Source organism: Siniperca chuatsi, linkage group LG21, assembly GCF_020085105.1.
Source record: "Siniperca chuatsi isolate FFG_IHB_CAS linkage group LG21, ASM2008510v1, whole genome shotgun sequence".
In the NCBI taxonomy this organism is placed as follows: Eukaryota; Metazoa; Chordata; class Actinopteri; order Centrarchiformes; family Sinipercidae; genus Siniperca; species Siniperca chuatsi.
Window position 1 is genome coordinate 10,596,076 of NC_058062.1, and position 21,391 is coordinate 10,617,466.

At 38.6% G+C, this 21,391-nt stretch overlaps 1 long non-coding RNA gene across 2 annotated transcripts; it reads right to left on the minus strand.

Annotated features, from left to right (window-relative positions):
* Positions 1 to 14,980: 14,980 nt before the first annotated feature.
* On the minus strand, positions 14,981 to 20,811 carry LOC122868888. 2 transcript variants are annotated; one of them, XR_006376201.1, is made up of 5 exons: positions 20,749 to 20,811; positions 18,702 to 18,896; positions 17,976 to 18,065; positions 16,901 to 16,971; positions 14,981 to 16,407 (listed from the first exon to the last, which is right to left on the minus strand). It is a non-coding gene; the product is annotated as an uncharacterized LOC122868888 (long non-coding RNA). The 2 variants fall into 2 exon arrangements; XR_006376200.1 differs by having other exon boundaries at positions 16,604 to 16,971.
* Between the last annotated feature and the right edge of the window lie 580 nt (positions 20,812 to 21,391).

The following is a 21,391-nucleotide window of genomic DNA, read 5'->3' on the forward strand; positions in this document are numbered from 1 at the left end:
ACAAAAAAAAAGTTTAATCATAGTTTAGTTTCTTCGCGATTATTATATTTTAAGAGCAGATATTGTAGGAAAACAAATGCAATACGTTGTTAGTGAACATTTTACTGATATGTTTAGTTTCAACATTTTGCGACTTGCCAATTACATTAATTAACAAAGTTTCCTAATTATGTTGATAAAAAAATGTAATTTGGGCAGAATTACATTTCCATCAAAACGTATTTGCTGTTACAAAGTAGTTGTATAAAAATGCAATTTGAGACAGCTTGACAGCGAAACTTATACAAACACATCAGCAAGGCACCAAGATAAACACACACCTCGCATGCAAAACCACAGAGTTAAACCCACAGAGCGGATGTGTCTCATAATCAGGTCTAACATTTTAACCTTAAAGGCATGATCCCGCATGGTCGGCTCGGAGTCAGTTGAAATTAGAGTCAGTTATAACACAGCTCTTCCTAATTTAGAGCCGTGTTACATCATCAGAGGGGACGGAGACGCCCGGGGCCACAGGGCAGCCCTTTTTCACAGAGCCACACAGCTGTCACTAATGAGCAGGAAGAAAACACTGGGGGGGAAAAACAACATTATTCAACAGTTATAAAAGATATTTTTTAGGGCTATATGGTATAACTGTAAGACTTGGAATTGACTCTTACGGTGGTTTTGTGATTCAAATATGTAACAGGAGTTTCGTGCCTGTTTCTTGTCGAATTCAGTCCCTACCCACCAGATACTTAGAATAACTGAACAGTTGTTGATTCAACTCAATATAATACGTTTAGTGAGCTTATTTTCTCAAGTTCAGTTAACTTTTGGTTTTACATTTTCAAAACTCATGAAGACAACTTTGAACTAATTGTTTACGTTTTTAAATTGAACCAGTTTAAAATGATTTAGTGGCTGGATTAGATGAACAGAGATAAACAGAGCTTCAAAGTGAACTGTCTGCATGTGTTGGCCATGACCTCTTATGGTGACTGAAAGGGGAAAGGGGAGAAAAAACACCCACAGATACTCTGACATTTCAAAATAGTGAGAATGGAAAGAAGCCTTTTCACATTCATCTTCAGCCAGCATCTGACATTTACTATTTTTGTTTTAAACAGTTGAAAGATGTAAATACTACATATTTAAATATTCTATATTGTAGATGGACTTGATGGACCAAACAACAGAAATAAAAAAACATCTTATTTTAGAATATAATTTTTAATTAGAAGTAGTGTTTTTAGGCAGCCACTTTTCTTTTCTCAGATAATAGCCAGCTTGCAGTGTCTATATAATCTATGTAGAGAGTACATAATAAGACTAAGGCATACAAGTGACCTTGTAGTTTTTCTATGAACAGCTCAGGCTTCCTCATCTGCATTTCATTATGTAAAGATCAACTACTGTACTTTCTGCAATCTTTATCCTACCACCACTTCAGACCCTCAAAAGCCCTTTTCTACTTTATGAGTTAAAATGATAATCCAGCACTATTTTCTTTTGGCTGTTTTCTCCTCTGTGCTCCACTGTTAGCAGTGCCGGCCGTGCCATGGCACCGGCATCATCCCTGACGAGATGATTGCCCTGTCAGCCTTGTTTAATTATGCATGTTTTCAATTTGTTTTCATTCAACAACGTGCATGCTAACTGATTCTGGGAGAATGTGGAGGTGAGAAAGGCGCTGCTAAGATATAATTAATCTTTTTTCGTTGTTTGGCTGACAGTGTGAGGTGTTCTGCCCAGCAGCCATTAAAAACAATACTGGCATGCTAGAGACACTTATGAACACACCAGCAGGGCAGCGAGGGCAGCGGGACAATTAGTAGAGAGTTGATGGGCTTTTCCTGTTCCTCCAAACGCAAGCGGTGTGATTGTGAAGTGTGAAGTGGTAAATGAATATGTGTTATTTGCATGAGGATCCGCATATGGAAGTGCACACATAATAGCATGTGTGCACACATAATGAAAAAAGCAAAAATGATTTACTTGGCAGACTCGTTTGTGTAATTGCATACTTTTTAAAAAATGTACATTAGCCTTGGATTTGATCAGGCAACTAAAAAGATTATGTGTAGCTGAAATTCATAAACCTGATGTGCATCAAATATATGAATTCATTGCAAATGCTTACAACAAATGATCACACTGTATTAACACTGGCGTCTATTCTTTTCTAACAAGACTACTAAAGTAAACAGCTGTGCTACTGTAGCGGCTCTGTGAGGCTGTACTTAGGCTCTGTGTTGTTCTAAGCAAAATGCTAACAACAGAATGCGTACATGCTAACGTTTAGCAGGTATAATGTTTACCCTGTTTAACCATTGTGTTAGCATGGCAACATTTGCTGTTTGAAATTTTTGATGAAAAGTCATTGGAATCACCAAATTTATTACAAGTCATCCTGAGGGGAACATGAATGCCTGCACAAAATTTCATGGCAATCCATCAAGTAGTTGTTGAGATGTTTCAGTCTTGACTAAAGTGGTGGACTTACCAACCAACAGACACACATCACCGCCCATAGAGCCACGCCGGATTGGCATGGCTAAATATGTCATTCTGATTGAATATTTTCACAGTTATTCCAATATGTGATCAGTCTGATTGAAACAATTACTTTGATTATAGAAAGGATGTTAAGCAAAATGTTCCTGAAAAGGTCATATTCAAAATGTACAGCAGGACAGTTTTTACAGTGTTTGAATGATCCATCTGCACGTGATGTGTAAGGAAACATATTTCGGCATGCAGCATGCATGCAGTGAAAAGTGAGAGCTCCTGCATGTATCTCTGCTTACCACAGAGACTGTAGAGGTCTTGTGCTGCCTGCTGGGAATCATTATCCAGTGCTGGAAGCTAAATAAGGAGGCTGCCAAGAGTTAACATCCTGACACCCCTTCATACACACCCTCAGTGGATAGATGTGAACTTGCTATGGCAGGATACTGGGGAGCAAAGTGTCACATTCACAACCTTAAGCAGATAAAGAGCCACATACTCACACTTATATACACACACAAACAGGCTCTTGTTTATGTTTTTGACACTTTCACTCATCACCATTTGAATGTATTTTGTGAGAGTGAATCTCAACAGGAGTAATTAATCAATTAGAGATTTTAGAGGCTTGTTGTCCTCTGCTGAGTGGGATTAATGGGCCCATTTGGGTGATGATAAGGCAGTGTTTTCACCGGGGCTCTGAAGCTGTGTCATGCGGGCGGAACCATGCGAGATTGCATCCTTGCATCTGGGTTGCTGTGTTTAAATCTCCACCTTATTAGTCTGTGAGTCAGTAATAATCATGTTCACTGGCTGTACCTGATACCGGCAGTGTTCCCATTCATGCACTGTCATATCTTCAAGTGTCAGTTCTCTGGATCATTTACCTGCTCCATTCTCCCCCCGAGACTTTTTCATCCGAGAATCACTGGACATAAAATGCAAATAACCCCAGTGATGAGAGTGGCTGATGTTCAGCTGCAAGGGCAATCAAGCTCCTCCATTCCAGCCAATCCTGTATCTGAATGACTGTCATCAAGAGCCCATGGTGGGAAACACGTGCACACAGAGTACTCCACATTCCTTCACCTTTTTTGGCCACATCTGGGTGCAATGCAACACAAAGTGCACCTCATAATCAAACATGAGGCACCAGTGTTGAATTGTAAACCAAACACAGCAATAAATCAGTCCAATTACAACATTTAAATGCATAAAACACATCATTTGTTTGTTTTACTTGAAGATATACAGTACACTTAAGTGCTGGTAGATTACATTCGTTTAAAAGAGGCCACTTGAGTGAGCGCATCAGAGGGGAAAACAACGATAAAACTGTCAGTGGTGGAAGAGGTACTCAGATCCTTTACTTTGAGACCAAATAATTGGACGATATGGACTTAATGAGTGATGTTTAAGTTTGTGGTTTAATGATATTCTGTCATTGGTTGTGTATGTGTGCATTTTATTGTGTGTACAAGACTGTTGAACGTATTGGCAGACCATTTATGTAATTTATTTTTCCTCTCCCTGCTCGTCCGTCGATAATGGAATGAGTATTATGTTGTTACAGATGTACACTGAAGTAAATAAATAAATAAATGAATGATGTTGAAGTACCAATACCACAATGTAAAAATACACAATTACAAAGTAAAAGTCCTGCATTTGAAATCCCAATTAAGTAAAAGTATAGAAATATTATCAGCTAAATGTACTTAAAATATAAAAAGAAAAATTACTTGTTCTGCAGAAATTTGGCCCCTGTGACTGACATATTATTATATTGTTAATACTGTTGCATCAATGTGTAAGTAGCATTATACTGTTGTAGCTGGCTGAGGTGAGTAGTTTTAACTACTTTATATGCAGTTAGTCCAGTGGCTCCCAACGTGGGGAGTCGGGCCCCTCCAAAAGCTCACAAGATAAATCTGAGGCATTGTGAGATGATTAATGAGGCAGGAAATAAAAGAAAAGTTCTGATACACAAATCTGTATGAATTTTTTGACTTTTCTCTAATCGGTGATTAATCTGCTTTTTTTGTATAGAAATTTTATTTTGTATAATATTGGATAATTTTACCTCTTTGGGCCTTGAACAGTAATTTAAATGAAAGCATCTGAGAAAAACAACTCATAGACATTTGAATCGTGACAAGAGGCCCTAACAAGAGACTGCGTTTTTGTAAGGGGTGATGAGACAAAAAGGTTGGGAAACACTGGTTTAATCTTTAAAAATGCATTGTATTTTATAAGTTTATAATCTGTTTTTTGTAAAATCTTAATGTCACATGGGTGAGGGAGAATTGCAACAGGGGCGGTTGAAGTAGACAGGATTATTTCAGTGATTTTTTGGTAAAAGTACTGGTAGGCAGGTTAAGGTTAAGGTTTGGGTTCAGGTAACAGAACAAAGGTAACATTGCAACTAGGATGATCTGACAGAGGAACAAAGGATCCAGACCAGTATATATAAACTCAGGTGAAGGGATTGAGGTGATTGCAGGGTACATGGGAGTGGCAGGATCTGGAATGAAAGAAGAAAAGTCTGAGGGCATCTGGTGGACAGGTAAATAACAACGCTGAAGGGGCCTGGGGAAGTGGAGATATGGCTGAAGACAGGGACAGAGAGGGGGACATTGTGACACTTAATCTGGGAAGTAACTAGGAACTATAGCTGCCAAATAAATGTAGTCGGGTAAAAAGTACAATATTTCCCTTTGAAATGTAGTGGAGTAGAAGTATAAAGTAGCATAAAAAAGTACCTCAAAATTAAGCACAGTGCTTGAGTAAATGTACTTTGTCACTTTCCACTGCTGAAAACTCATTCACTGCTGTATGAAAACAAACTCATTGAAATTAGCCCTCACCTGTGTACTTGGCCTATTGCAGCTCAGTGTGTCTCAGAATAGAGAGTGCTGAGACCTGTTGACCTGTCACATTTTTGGCAGAAAATGTTCAGTCCCCATTTGATGACACACGGCTCTGCTAATGACTAACATCCGCCTCCCTCAGGATTGCTTCTATATCAGAGGCCAAGTGTGAGCAAAACACTATGCCACTAACGCTGTTCTTCCGCTGTTTACTAAAGGAGGCATATAAGAATTGAAATGACAAGCTTAAAGACATCAACAACAAGCAGCTCCAATGTACGTCTAAAAGAACGTTCTAGCTATAATGTTAGGTGTTATTTCCATCAAATGAAATGTGCATTTATAGGTGAATCTACTGTTTATTTTAAATCAAGTCAATTTGGCCAAAGGGGCAAAACATACAAGGAAAGGAAATGAAAGCAATTGCTGTATAATGTGGCCACAAAACAATATTTGACTGTTCTTATGTGTTAATAGATAAAGAACTGCAGGCACATTCATCATGCAAAATATAAAACTCAGTTAGAGGCAGGCAGAGGCTGGGAAATGTGACTTTATTTTAGTGATCTATTTGGACTAAATGTCAGGACAATTTACCACAAACAAGGCTTAAGTGAAGGGGAACACTGCTGTGTTTTTTTTCATTTAACTCAAAGCATGTCTCACAAAGATACATTAGCCTTTTTAGAGAGCCAGAGACATGTTACCATAAAAATAAAAGCAATTCAGATTAAATGCATTCTGTATTGTCTCTGTCTCAAATGTTACAGAAATTTGATTTGGTAGTCTGTGGTTTCATGCTCCATTAAAACAGGCATAATGTTGCTGCAAATTAAGAGGAAAATGCAGAAACGATCTAAGATTCCTTAAAATGGCGGATGTGTTTTGACTAATAACATACAACAGTGACCAGAAATCAGATCTATCAACTACTTTAGTAGATTTAGATGCACTGCTCCTTATCAGCAAATCCATTTCTAAGAAATCCAATTAATGACTTAAATGTGAAAAAATGTAGTGAATGTGGAAAAAAAGGGAAAATATTATTTTCTATCTACACATCACTTTTTCAATTAACCAAATAAACACTCATTTGTGACTGCAAGATAAATATTTACTTTTTGAACATTTTTCCCATGCTGAACATTTATTATGTATATTTAGTCTGAGTGTATTGTAGTTTCACAAACCAACAGGTCACACTGTTCATAATGTACGTGCATCTCAGTAAGTGTGACCCTGTTTGAGACATGGCTTTGTGCATATAGAATATTATTTGGACCTAATGTTTTCAGTTTGATCTTGTAAAGGTGCCTGTTGTATTGAATATTTGTTTTGAGGTCAGTAAACATGACTAATTCTGTTGGCTGTCTGCAGTGCAGTGCACAGCCTCATAGGACAGGCTGGATACGTAGCTCTCAGTTTCACTCATACAAGCATTAAATGACCATGTTTTTCATGTTATAGCCCATTTACTACAAACTGTGTATGAAATTGTCCAAAGCATAACACAGGTTTCAGTTTAAGCCAGTCCTTCATAAAGGTAATCCATCACTATTATTGTTGCATAGAAATACAGTTGAAAGCGCAGACTTGAGGAGAACTATTATGAACACAGTCTTTCAAGTGGTCCATTCAGATCTGTTGAAAAGCTCAGATATGAAGGACTTAGGATTTGGTTGCCATTTGGTTGCTATCCATGAGCTATGTGTGCTGCCAGAAAATGAAACCCATCACATGCATTAGAAAAATTAACATTGTGAAAATAATGTATTTGCTAACGTACATTTTGTTGCATTTTGCATTTAAGGTTGCTGTTCTCAAATGATACTCATGCCAGAGTTTCTCACCATCACCAACTAATGGTTTTATGGGTATTTTTAGCTTCTGAAAAAATTTTTTTGGACAGCTCTGATCGAGCTCAGGATTTATCAGGAGGACAGCTGCTGTACTCCAAACAGTTTCACTGTATGAACCTGGACTGTGTGTGTGACCTTTTGGATGTGCAGAAGAACACAGAACATTAATTAACATCAGATCCTGACCGATTGGGAGATTTAAATAATCAATGAAGCTGTGCCTTGTGCGTATATGCGCACAGCGTCTCTCTTAATGGGGAAAGCCTCACCCTCTTTCACCCACCCACAGCCCATCTGTTATTAATCAGAATGTTCATTTTTATGACCTGATCCGTGGACATAACTGCAATCTGCACATCACTACTGGGAACAGTATTTTTGCTGTCGGAGCATCGACATTCCGAATTGAAACGCTTTTGAAAGGCACAATGTCTCCAAGAAACACGTCCTGTGCCATGACAGGTGCGTGGCAGGCAGAGCAGCCCCCCTCCCCTCAGCATTTCAGCACCAAACTGAAGCAATGAGGAGTCAGAAATGATAATAAAATTTAATATTAACATACAACCATCACCACTCATAATATAGCCAAAAAAGAGCTGTCCTTTAGTCCATTAAAAAAACATTTATCTGCACCTTTATTCCTGTTTACATTTACATGTGTTAAGAAATTGGCAATGTGCATGGGAACTGACAAAAAAAGGTAACGCTTAAAATTTATTATTGGGTGCCCCTAAATGAAAAAGTTAGGAGCACCAGTGCCACCAATGTATAAAGTTAGTCTGGAGACCTGATGTGTTGAGAAAAGTGAACTGGGTTGGTATTATGTCATTTTATGTTTTTACAAAAAGAAAGAAACTGCGTGATAACAAATTTCTGTCCGTTGATCGATCCAGTCGAAATACTTGTTCATATGAAAATGTGAATGCAGGACAACCGGTAGCGGCTAAAGTGGTAGCGTTAGCAACATGGCTACCGTTAGCAGCCTGGCTACTGTTCAGAGCAAGAAACAACTGTAAAAATCTCAATTTGAACTAGAAACCCAGATCTCAGTGCTATGATAAAGGCAGAGTAAAACACCCAGTAGTATTATAAAATAGGCAGGCCGAGTTTTGTTACTTACGGATCTAGCAGAAAAAATGCCAACTGGATGTCGGTTTGGAACCCTCTCAAGTCCCTGAGCTTTCTCCAGCGAGTGAATGCCCGTCCAAGGTTCACTCTTGATTTACCTCGGTTTTTATCATTCTCCTTCTTCGCCTTCTTTGCCTCCTCTTTTGGTTGCGTAATCATTGATGCACTTCCTTTGTGCCGTAAATCAAGCCTTCATTTTCCCCAGGAAATCGTACCCGCTGACAGACAGAATTGCACAGTGATAGCAAGGCTTATAGGGAACCAATCTAAACACAGATGGCGTCATTATTCTATAACCATTACATTGGGCAATCAAAATTTACTTCAAAATGGTAAGTTAAAGCAAACAACGTGTCTATTGCCACTTTAATCCAATGGTCAGTCTACTCATCGTTGACACTAAAACTGTCCAAATCCTGGACCTGGTAACTTAGGAAAAAAGGTTAAAGTTCAATGCATGGACACTGTTGTCAATCTTGCTGTGCCTTATTCAGCATTGAGTCAAGTTAATATAGTTGAAATTAACAGTCTTAACTTGCACTATATTGATATTTATCAGGAGAAGTTGACATGCCATCTCACTTGTATCTTCCTTGTCAAATTCAGTTAAATTCAATACAAAAACTTCCTGCATCACAAGACAAAAATATTGTTTGATCACACAAATTTGAGGACATACTCTGTGGGAGAGGGGAAAGCGTGCTAACGTTTGGGTAGGTGGTGAAAACAACGGATCCTGCTGGGGGAGAAAGCCGTTCCGACCACAGTGTCACCACATGAGGAGAGGGCTGTACACAATGATCAGAGCTGATGCCTCCGCTCTCTCCAGCCAGCCACTGGAACCAACTTGGCAGCCTTCATCCTCAACACTTAGAGTAATGAGATCATGCCCCACCAATTATCAAAATAGCTCAGAATTCAACACCAAATAGTTTTTTAACACAGGGTGCTTAAGTAATCAGGATTTAAAGTCATTGGTGAAGTGCATAATATTTCCTCTTTAAGCAACTGTCTCCAGGTTATTACTATGGCACTAAAAGCTGGACATCTGCAAGCTATTCATGTCTACAAACATGTGTAAGACTGTAAAGCTGCTGAGTCATTAATCAGTTCACCTAATTATCATCAATTTTGTTTAACAGTTTAACTGTGTGATGCAGCAGCAGCTGTTTTATTTTTCCTTCACTGTATTCCACAGAGTAACTCCAACCAAAACTTGAAAATGTATCTCAATGTTGCCTCTATTTATCTCAACACAACAATGCACATAGTACATTCTGGTTTTCAAGTAATTATTATACATACTGTCTTTTCAGGACAGCTTAAGAAATGTATGTCATTTGTTGTAACTTTAATTTGAATCTTTATATAATGGCATCCCCCTGAGGAAAAACAAGAGAGAATAAAAAGCATGAGATAAACTTCAGACCTCCTTCAGAGGAGCTGCAGATCTGCATGAGTGAACTTTGCTGTTTATCACAAACTTCCATGTAATCTCAAGTGACATTTAAAGCAAAACAAGTGGATTACATCATTCGAATTAAGGGTTAAGTTTTGTTTTTAATTTCCCACTAAGCTCTTTTCACCCTCTATTGTTGAAGTCATGCCTCTGTTACAGGAAAGCCAAAGGTTACAGGGTTCAGTGTCACTGACTCAGTGTCTAGGCTATATCGGGTTGATAAGAAATATGATTACCTTGGTCCACTAATAGCTTCTGTAGGTCCACTGATGTTATTAAGCAAATGCCCACAATTCAGTCATCATTTTTGTTTTGTAACTTCACTTCCTGCTGCACAAGCCAAAATGGACTGAAATTAAAGCAAATACTAAATTGCTGTGACAGGGAAAATGGACCTTGAACATTTGGATATAGCACATTTCTCCTTGCAGCTGTTGTTATTTTGGATGTAGGAGTCCTGTCTGACCTTTTCTAAGGAGACTGGATGACAGAACCACGGTGGGCTAATATCCTTTGTTAGCATGAGTCTTCTACAAACAAAAACAACAAATTCTACAAAACAATTGTGATGTTCCAGGCTAATGGCCCGAGTGTTTGTCTTCTATGATCTGTTTAATACTGAGCTGTCACTGAGAACACAACCAGCTGGGTCCTGCCTTTTTTCATCTTGATCATTATCATTAGCAGTCAGCAGTATTGACTCTGAGTCTACACTAGAAGTTTGCTGTCAGACTGAAAGAGCTCGTTAGCTCTGCTTCACAATTAGAGAAATTGCTATTCAAAGAGAGAGAACACAGATAAATACAGAGAACATCTTTTGTTTGTAATTTGGACTAATTCCCGGTTTAAATAATAGTATTTAAATTTACATATTCAATAGCTACATAACACACACTGTTTTACACACTAATTTGTATAACACTTGATGTGCAGCAGGACAGAATAAACAAGTTCTAAAGTTTCTGATATTTTTTTGCTTGCTTGGTTCTGGACCAAATGAAATCAAACTGATGCTCTGCTCTGCCAGTCACAAGACTCACTATCTTTCTTATATAATGTCTTTGTGACATCCACCCCTTTGGCTTTAGTTCCTGTTTGTGTGAAGATCACTGTTCTGGTTGGCTGCAAAGGATTGGACTGGAGGCTGGAGCAGAGGCTGGGAGGCACGTAGGCTTAGATCCACAGTCAGACCTCGAAAGAGAAGCCTGGCTCCCACTCTCCATCCCACAAACTTTTCCATAATGTGAAACCATCGCTCATACTCTCAACTCTGCCATCGTTCCCAAACCAAGGAGATCAGCACTGTTACCACCCAGTGAGAAACAGGCAACAAAATACCTCAAGAGAGAGGAAGAGAGCCATATCGCTGCTGTCAAGTGAAAACCTGGAAACTTTGATTTTGGGCTTTTTCCTGTTTAAATATAATTTCACAGATTTATGGCTCCTCTGTTGCACACATCTGGTGTTACAAAGCCCATTTAAAACACTTTGTGAAAGTGGTATGGCAGCAGCTTCAGCTTTGAGCTCAACCTGTCAAGACTGGCCCAGGAGGTGGCACAGATGGTGCCATGATCAAGTCCTGGACAAGTAGGGATCCTATAGACATGGAGATTTAAAAGGCAAACAAAGATCATGTCCAGCCACAAACAACACTGGGTTCATAAAGGGAAACTGGTCCGGTGACAATGAGAGTGGACCTCAACTGACTTAGCTAAGTTGTGATGCCTGTCAAACTTTCCGTTCTCACACCACAAATGCAGTTTGCTATGATAATGGTGGCAGATTTACCACCCGAAATTCTTGGTTATTTAATTCTTCCATAACACTGTTTAGCTGCTTAACTTACATACTTGGACAGGGGTTAGATGCTTTATTTTTTGTATTTTGAATGATTATGTTTCACTTTTAACATTACAAGTGAAAAGGCTTTTAGGGTGAGGACTAATCAATGTTTTGTAACATTATCTAGGAGAACGACTTTGGCTGGCGCTGTTGGAGTGTAAACTTCTTCCTTATATCCAGAAGCAGGACAGGGCCACTAACGTTAGCCTAAAATCCAAAGCTGGACTGGCCTGCTCTGCTTATGGTTGCTAAGCTATAATCGCTATTCAGGTGAGGTTTTTAGCGGTCAAGCAGCCTCACCACTCTGCGCCTTGCTAAGGTCAGAGATTGTAGCCTATTAATGCTCCTGGATTTAAGAGGTTAAACGCTGAGAAGTGGTGGCCCCTGACTGATGATCCTGCATCTGGTCAGGAAGTAACCCACTGAGCAATGGACGTCATTTTAACATCGCATCTATGCTTTAGCTCTGATATAGACCAGGGTTTTACACCATATTTTAAAAAACATCATTACAAATTTTAAAAATGCATACAAACCTGTAAATATGTAACATTTGCACTGCACACCCCCGCATTTATAGTATAACTGTTTATTTTTTGTCATACAAACAGATTACTCATATGCCACAATGCAATGTTACGTTGAATGCACGTTTAAAATATACGTTAATAGGGTAGTTTCATTTCTTTGACATGGTCTACGCGTAGCCACAATTTAGCTCCCAATTGGACCGGCTATTTGCAGCCCACTTCTAGCCAAAATAGTTTCTTTATAGTTTTTGGTCTGCATGAAGACGTAATTTCAACACCTTTAATGTTTCATATAAAATGTCATAAATGGAACTATAATATATTATATTATATAGGCTGTGTGCTGCCAACAAAAGCTTCAGGCACATCATAATGGGAGAAGTTGTACTTACTGGTGTAACGCGCATGTGCAAGTACTTTGCACTTTCTGGCAGAAGGGCCTTAGGAAGTCTGGTGACATAGTATACAAAACGAAAAAAATTTCCATATTGACAGGAAGATGTGGTGGATGAGTGGGTAACACACAGGAATAACCTACTATTTGCACAAATGTGAATCCTATAGCCATTATTTTGTTGTCTGTCAGACATATATGCAGTTGTTCAATAGCCATCTAATTAATGGCTAGGCTATGGTTAGACGTCTACTAAACTTTCACTTTTGAACCAAATTTAACCACATTTTAGACTAGACGGCTAAGTACCATTTAAACGTCTTTTAGATGTCCAATCAACAGAAAATTGCTCAGTGGGAATAGACAGCAGTCAGTTTGTGTTTGCAGTGAATTTAGTTGTAGTGCAGCTAAAAACTCCAAATACACATTGCTCCATGCAAATGTCCACTTCAGTAAATTAAATTAAGGCAACATATGAATCACTGGGATGTATGCTGTCCCACTGGCTCTCATCACACACATGAGAATGTGGAAATATAATGCAATTAAATTAACCTTTGTTGCATTAAATTGTTAACAGGTGCACGCTGATGGTGTACGGATACAGATTTATTAAACCAGAGCTGAGGTGAAAAACATGAAATCACATTCTGCTTATACATGTTCATTAATTACAATAAATAGTCTTTGACCCATAAAGTTTTAAACATGGATGCAAATGACTCTCAATGTAATAATTAACAAACATTTATTGATGGATGGGGAATGTTGAGGACAGACACAGTTTAAGTAAACATTGTCTTCTCAGCATGTGTTTCCCATTTATGGGCTCCAGAAGAGTTTGAAGAGGATAATTTTCTCAGCAGACCCTCATCAGTTTCCTAAAGAAATGTCAGCCTAAACAGTGAAATGCTACTTTAATTTTTCAATGGAATTTTGACTCACAAATTACAAAATAAATGTTTGAGGTTGACAATTTATTTATTGGCCAAAATACAAAATTCAGTCAGGATTTGTCATTTATGTAAAAAGGCTGCAGATTAACTGTATCTTAAAATATCATTACCCAATCCTGATTCAAGTGGTAGCATTAAAATAAGCATTTCAATATTTTAGCTTTCTAATAAAATCTCCTTAATCACTTGCTAGACAATTTCAAATTCGAAGGTAAAACTCTACTGTGCAATATATTAGGTTTTTGCTCCTGCAACCCTGTCTCATACTGGTACGAAACATAAGTCATAAGTTGTTTGGTGTTGACTTTCCATTAAGAGGCAAATATCTGATCAGTGTTTACCATTATAACTGTGGAACAGAAACCTTGTTAGTTCTCCTGTCTCAACACTGTGAAATTGAATGCCTGTCCACTGCATGTTTTTCATCAAACAGTTTGTCAACACACTCTCTTTATTCGTGTATTTGCACAGGCCATGTTACTCTGTGAGAGAGGAATGTGCTCTGTTTGATAAGACCTTCACAGAGACAGAAACGTTTTTAGACGATTTCAAGGGAGTGGTCAGTAAGAAATAAAAAAAGCGACAAAGCATGTTTGTTCATATACACAATGAGCATCTGATCAGATAAAAATCATAGCTGTGTGCTGAGCATTTTCCCTTGTGTTGAGATATGAACCTGCAACATCTGGTAAAACAATTATTCCAGTTTGAAATCTTAAGTTCCAAAATATTCAGTCTATCAGTTCTCAACTTCAAACCAATGTTTGAGGTCTCTTTCTCCTCTTTTTACAGAAACAAAGAGGAGAAAGAGAGAGATTGAAGGTATGTACTTGTGCCTCTGTATGTGTATCATTAACTGTATCCCCAATGGATGTTTTCCAGCACAGTGGTCAGTCAGTGATAGAGTGCCTGATAGAGAGGAAACTACAAACCTGCGTCTGTGGCTTCACTACTAAGTAAAGCAGGACGCACACTGAAAGAGAAGGAGACATACGCAGACATACGGTTCTTATATGGTGCATTATGTGTCATTACCAACCTATGTCATCATGCTGCCCTTTCAGTGTGCTCCATGACAACCACAGATGATAACTGTCTCCCCATTAGATGACTTTTTTCACAGGTTTAACAGAGTTATGTAACCTGTCCATTAACAACTTGAGAGTCCCACACTGTAACCAACAAAGTCATATTACCCATCAAAAGAGCTAATTTGGATATATTCATCCCTGTACACATTAATCTCTTGTTGATATCTGTCATTCAACAGGTTGGACTACAGTAAGAAAGTGAACCTGTCTTTTCTCTTTACTTTTAAATCATGGAAAAAGTATTAAAAGTAGAGCTGTCATGGTTTGACCCTAAAGACAACTATCATCGCTCAAATACCGACATCAATATAGACAATAAGTAAACCCTGGGACATGGAAAAATATCAGGTGTCTTTTAAAGCCGAACATGATGGATTGTACATCACTGTAAAAGGTAATACTTGGAAAATAATACATGGAACAATATAAAATAATAAGAAGCCACAAACCCACATACTGCTGCTGAACCAAGACTCACAACTCTTCTTCTCAGAATTTTAGAGTGAAACATTTGTATCTTCAGATGAACATTGTTTCACAAGCCCCCGCAAGGTTTAAAAAGCTCCTGTCTGTCCTCATGAAAGCACATTCGTATTTTATTAAAGTGTTCCTAATTGTGAGCTTTTGTTCACTCTAGTACACGCTGAACCAGCCAGTTTAAGTATACCTGTTGAAGAGAGAGGAGACCTGAAGGGCAGCTACATAAATGTGCTCAGACTGACAGAAGCTCAGTAAAGAGACAAATTATCAACAAGGCAGTGGCACACAAGCAGATAAGCAGAGATTGTTTTATTAATTAAATCAGTCTTGTAAAACTGAAACATCCTCTCAGGGATAAACAAAGTTATCTTGACTCTTAACTTGACTAATGAAAATGTGAAAATTATGCCTCCCACCAGAAAATGTAAACACTTTTCACAATATGAAAATAAATCACCTTGACCAAAAACTGTCTGGTACAAATATGCTGAAATTCTGCATTATTACAAACAAATACCCAGTACATATAACATAGACACATTGTGTTTCAGTGTAACACCCAGAGGGCAAAGAAGACCTACTTAAAAGTGTAATTGTCTGGTGCCAGACTCAACAGGATTAAAAGGTGATTATCACCACTAAACCTTCTTTTCACAAACCATATGTCAGATTATAGTTGTACTGTTCATCACATGTAATGGGCCACAATGGTGAACTGTTTTAACATTGGAAGTTAACACAACCTGAGACATACATCACATTTCTTTTCATGGCAGTGCCTTATCTGTGCTTTGCGTGATAATGCATGAGTCACTTTCACTTTGTGTTATGGATGAAAAAATAATGTTGTATTAAAATGGATCTTTAGAGGTGCATTGCAATGCGACTTCTTCTTGGTTCTTGTTATTAGTGGTATCTAGTGGAGTCTGTTATGTAAGAATACCATCAATGATGACACTGTCCAACACAGAGAACCACTGAAATTGTAAAGACCAGCCATGGCAACCGTGAGGAATCATTTCCTTCCTTCCTTTCTCTCAACTACTGCACCAAAATGCTGCCTCAGTTGTTCGAGGTACATGAAGGTGAAGACTGTGTGAGGGATGAGGCGGACATCTGCAGGTACAAGACCCCGGACACAAATCATATCATTTTTTCAGTAAGTGAAAAGACGAGAAGAAGAAGAGTCATGTTTTTGACAGGAAGGTGTAGTGTAAAACACAATTTCTTTGTGTTATAGCGACATCCACCGTGTAAAATTCCTTCAAACTCAGTTTTGCTGTTTCTGTTAGACAGTGAAACACCCTGCAACAAAGAGACACAAATACGAAGACATGTCAAGCTGTGCAATTCTACCCACAGTCCATGAATAAAACATACATGTCAAAGTGATGAGAGGGAGACCACGAGAGATTGTTACCCCAAACCTGCTGTCCAGCAAAAGATAAAATCAGAGTGTAGAGAGAAATCCCACGACAGCATGTGTTGCACACAAACTCACCCCATATTCCAGTTTTGAGTTCATTAGCCTTGTTTGAGTGGTTGGCACAGGATTGTGGCACATCCACCGTGTAGAAAAGGAGAAAAGGTGTCTTTCATTTTGGAAAATGTGGCAATATTATCTACACAGTGACAGAGATGAGTCACTCACCGCAAACATGCTGGCCAGGAAGTGAGTGAGGTAACCAGTAGCTAGAATCAACTGCTTGGACTGGTCGTAACAAGACAGCCGCGTGGGGCAAAATGCACACACATACTGCAAAATAGTACAGTGATTCAGTAGCACAGAGGTCTTTACCTGTCTGACAGAGACCAGTGCACCTCTAGTAGAAGCCACTGTAGAGCCAGAGAACAGTTTCCTCAGACCCTCTACAAATGAAACAGCAGAATGGAGATTGTGAGAGATTTGCTCGTGAATTTATCAGGTAGGAGTAACCACGTGAACAATCATGTTACACATGAAAAAAATGCCTACTCACAGGCAAAAAAACATTTGTTAACTGAAATAAACATTTTTCACACTTTGTCACCTTTTGGACATTGTAATAAATTGATCCTTCTTTGCAACTGAAGAGCCCTTTTCAAGTCATTTGTCAACATTTTTCCTATGGAACATATGAAGGAGACAAACTTCAGCTGTAAGTAAGAAAGCGTTTATGAATCTTACCCTCCTTCCAAAGACGTAATAGTCTGTGTAGCGCATGAGCATAACTGGTAGATAAAAAAAAAAAAATCTCACAGTGTGGTGATTTGCATGCAACTAAGGATGACCATAGACAGTTTTTGCTACATTCAAGCTGTACAGGATGTATTCTCATTTTCAGTTTTTACTCATTTTCCCCTAAGCTCTACCAGCAACATGACATCATTCTGCATTCTGCACAGATGAGAGACTGAAATATTTCAAAGCCAATTAATTGTCAGGATGAGTAACCTTCACAGTGATTATCTTGTTATTGAATTCAGTGAAAACTGGTCTATCAAACCTGAATGGTGAGCACAAAAGGTTGTAGCTTCTTCAGTTACCAATCCTGCATTTCACATTGCAGCACTACTTGGTACTTGCCCTACATGAAAGTTTAAAAGAGAGGGAATTACTTTTTTTAGTAGGATAACAGCACCCTTGTTGATTTATTTATTTCAGTGCTGAAAAAGGAGTTTTTTTACATTAGATTTGAGTCCTCCATCGCAGAGTATTGTGCACCTCGACAGCAGTACAATAGTAGCACTGCATTGTATGATAAAAGTGAAAGTGCAGTTTGTGACTTCGACCTGGTGAATGACTATTAAATTAATAATGTGAAGTACAAAAGAGCTAAGTATCGAGTATCTAAGTAGAGAAAACACATTAAGTACAAAAATAAAATACAGACCCTAACATGCTAAATACTGTCTCTCCTCACCACGTTAACAGTCATTTCGATCATCCTCACCCTCACCTCCTGCTGCATCTGTAAGTGCACCTGGAAATGAATACATGGAAGCAGTAAAGAGGGTCAGTCACACTTTTACTGTGAGCAACAACCACCTGCACATGTGTAAAGTGACAGTAGATATTAATAAAAAAAAGTATCTTCCTGTCTTAAACGGATGTCAGTGTGCATCAAGCAAACACAATTGGCTCTTAACTTAGGGTGATATTCAGACTGAGTGGTAATGTAAAAATCACCACAAACATTCAGTCAGCGTGCTGAATTAATGAAAATCAATTCAATAGCTGGATGATAGCTGCAGGAAATACAAAATGGAACCAATAGACCTGTGCTAAAGATGTTTCTATCATCATTTTATGCACTTCAAAGCATCCAAACAAGCCTATTGACTGTCATAATAGGTAATTTAGGAAATTGGGTAAACTGAAACATTGCCATAAAACAGCTAGTTATTCTGGAAGTCAGTGTCAACAGAAAAGAGAGCATAATAAACCTTCAAAGAACATAATTTTATTAACATTTTCCACAATACAATCCAGAGGCACATGTGAGAAACACCCCAGACAGATCAATGAGGCCTAACTGGATCATTTTCTTAATTTCTTAAAGGGAAAATTGAGCTAAAAGGTAATTGAATAAAAAAATCAATTAGCTTTATATTTTTACCTTAATTAAATTCAGCGGGCATGTTAAACAGGCAGCCGCGCTGGAGCAGACTCCAGCAAAATACCAACGAGAAGTGCGATTCTCCTTCATGTTGTTAGAGAAGTCCAAAGGAAGAAGGCAGTGTGTCGGCTCCTCAAACGTTTGACCAACCTCTTGTCATTCTTTTCCCTCAACACAGCCAGTGATGGTCGGACTCTGTTCATATTAAATGCACAATAGACAAACTCAGTGCAAGTGTCTTTTATGTAAATCTGCATATTTGTCTCTCAGAAAGAGCTGGATATTTTGGATTAACATGTGGCTGAACTTGTCCAGTGGAGTAAGTGCAGATACGTACTTACTCCATCTTTCTGTGCCAAGAAAGGGTCACAGCTGGTTTGTGGGAAGAAGTGTACGTGACTAATATAAAAATAGTAAGTCAGCTTCACTGCTGCTGTAGTTTTGTGAATGTGGTATGCCAGCATCCCAGGATTCAACTAACACAGGTCATAAAGTTCAAACAAATACTTGTTAAGAATAAACGCTGCCTTCAGTCTCAGGGTCAAACAAAGGACCATGAGGTCAAACACATTCTGCATGTCTTCACTCTTATTCAGGTAACAATATTCAACAGTTTGTACTACTGTTAATAAATTATCTTTACGTTTTCTGGAAGTTTCTTAAAACCAAGTGTCTGTTTTGTTTCTTGAGAATGCCATGATTTTAAATGAGTAGTGCAGCAGTGGTATGAATGGGCTGTCTGGGACTGCACTGTGTGTGCTGACTCAGAGGGAGGGGGACAGCTGACAGACACAGTAATTGGATACCCACTCCAAGTCAGAGCAAAAGCAAGACATGAGCAAACACTCTCCAGGGCTGCTGGATCTGACACATGCAGAGACATGTAATGACACCCAATGATAGTTAATATTCTGAATCAGGTTTCTGTCCTGTGGCTGGCTGTCATTAGTCCAGACAATAAGAGATAATAATACATATTTTGAGGTTTTATCAGTCTATGATATTCCCACAAATCTGATGATGAGTCTGAAAACTGAGTTGCCTAACTTGATATTCTGCATTTTTTGATTTCACTGGAGTAAAATGCCAAATAGCCTCCTATGGATGTTTCTCTAAATTACCTGCACAGATAGAATCTAGTTTTACATGCAGTTTGATTTTTATCTGTTATTTTTTTATCTCAGTTAAACTTGTAACTGGATTCGATTTCATGTGCCGCCTTCCTGCAGTGATCCAAGTTACTGTCTCAACACTACAAAGCAGCCTGAAACCATCATCAGTAACACAGCAGGGTTTTGCTCTCCAGGACAACTTTGCAGGACTGGATTAGAGTTTGCTCACTGAAGTAATTGGATGATAAGCCATTTGTGATACATGCCACACTTCCTCCTCGTGTTACATCCCTACACATCCTCCTGATCAGTCTCTGTTCTTTCTCTCCTCTACGATATCTTGGCCTTTATGCAAGCTGACATAGATGTAACAACAGGCCTTTTTCCCGCAGAAGACATTTTAAAATGTCATAGTAGGAAAAGCACAGGTGTAAATAATACAATTAATGATGGTTGAATTCCATTTAGCTGCTTCAGTTCCAGGGTCCTGGACACTGTCTGGGACACTTGAACAGAACAGAGCCAACACTAATGTAACACCAGAGCTTTTCCTACTAAGACAAGTCAAAATGTCTGCTGTGAAAAAGATCTATATGGTTTGAAATGACATAATATTTAATATTTAAGTGAGTTAAAGGTGGGGTATGCAATTATGGAGAAATCCAATACCATGACAAATACCTTGATATAGAGTGAACAACGACACAGCAAGTAATGTAACTAACGTTAGCTAGGTTGTGGGTTAGCAAACTGTCACTACAGTTGCTGCTGCAAAACAGCCAGAGAGGACGAGACGGTTTCCCAGAGCCAGCAAACCAGCTCCAGACAGCGATACTCACAACTCTCCTGCTACTATAGCTAACATCACAGCAACAGCATGTCTTGGCAAACTAGAAAGTAAGCTGAATGTCCGTGGGCAAGTCATTTAACGTTACCTGACACACAGTTCATGGCTGGAATAGTGTTGTGTGGCTCGGTCCGAGCCACTTGGTTTGTTTCCCATTTACAGAGGCAGGGCTGTGTACAAACACAGAGCACACACAGAATGGACGGCTAGCAGACCGTGAGGACATATTCGCTGAATTTGACAAACATACGTGTACTGGATTAGAATTGCATACCCCACCTTTAATGTAGAAAAACAAAAACATTTTCAAATATTTTCTACCACATCCTGAGGTGTAAACATTTTTACACCTCAGGATGTGGATGTTTTACTCCCCGATGATTAATGTTCACAGCTCCCCCTGGTGTTCAGGATGTTTCCAAGGTACTTCCCTCTCCACTTTAGGCCAAACCTCCTCATTTACATACAGTTAAAAATCAATGACAAAAGCAAAATTGAGGGGGGAAGCAAAGAAAATTAATTCAGTTTGCTTTCTTTTTTCCATTGCATTATGTAATTTAAGCCTTTCTATTTGAGCATTTAATTGGAGCATTTCCATTTATGCTTTTCTAAAATGTTCCACTTCCATTTGCATTTTTGGTGATTTGGATTCAGATTTTGCATTTAACCTTTTAAATTGAGCTTTTCCATTTGTGTCCATTTTTTATTTTCACTTTTCATGTTCAGGTTGC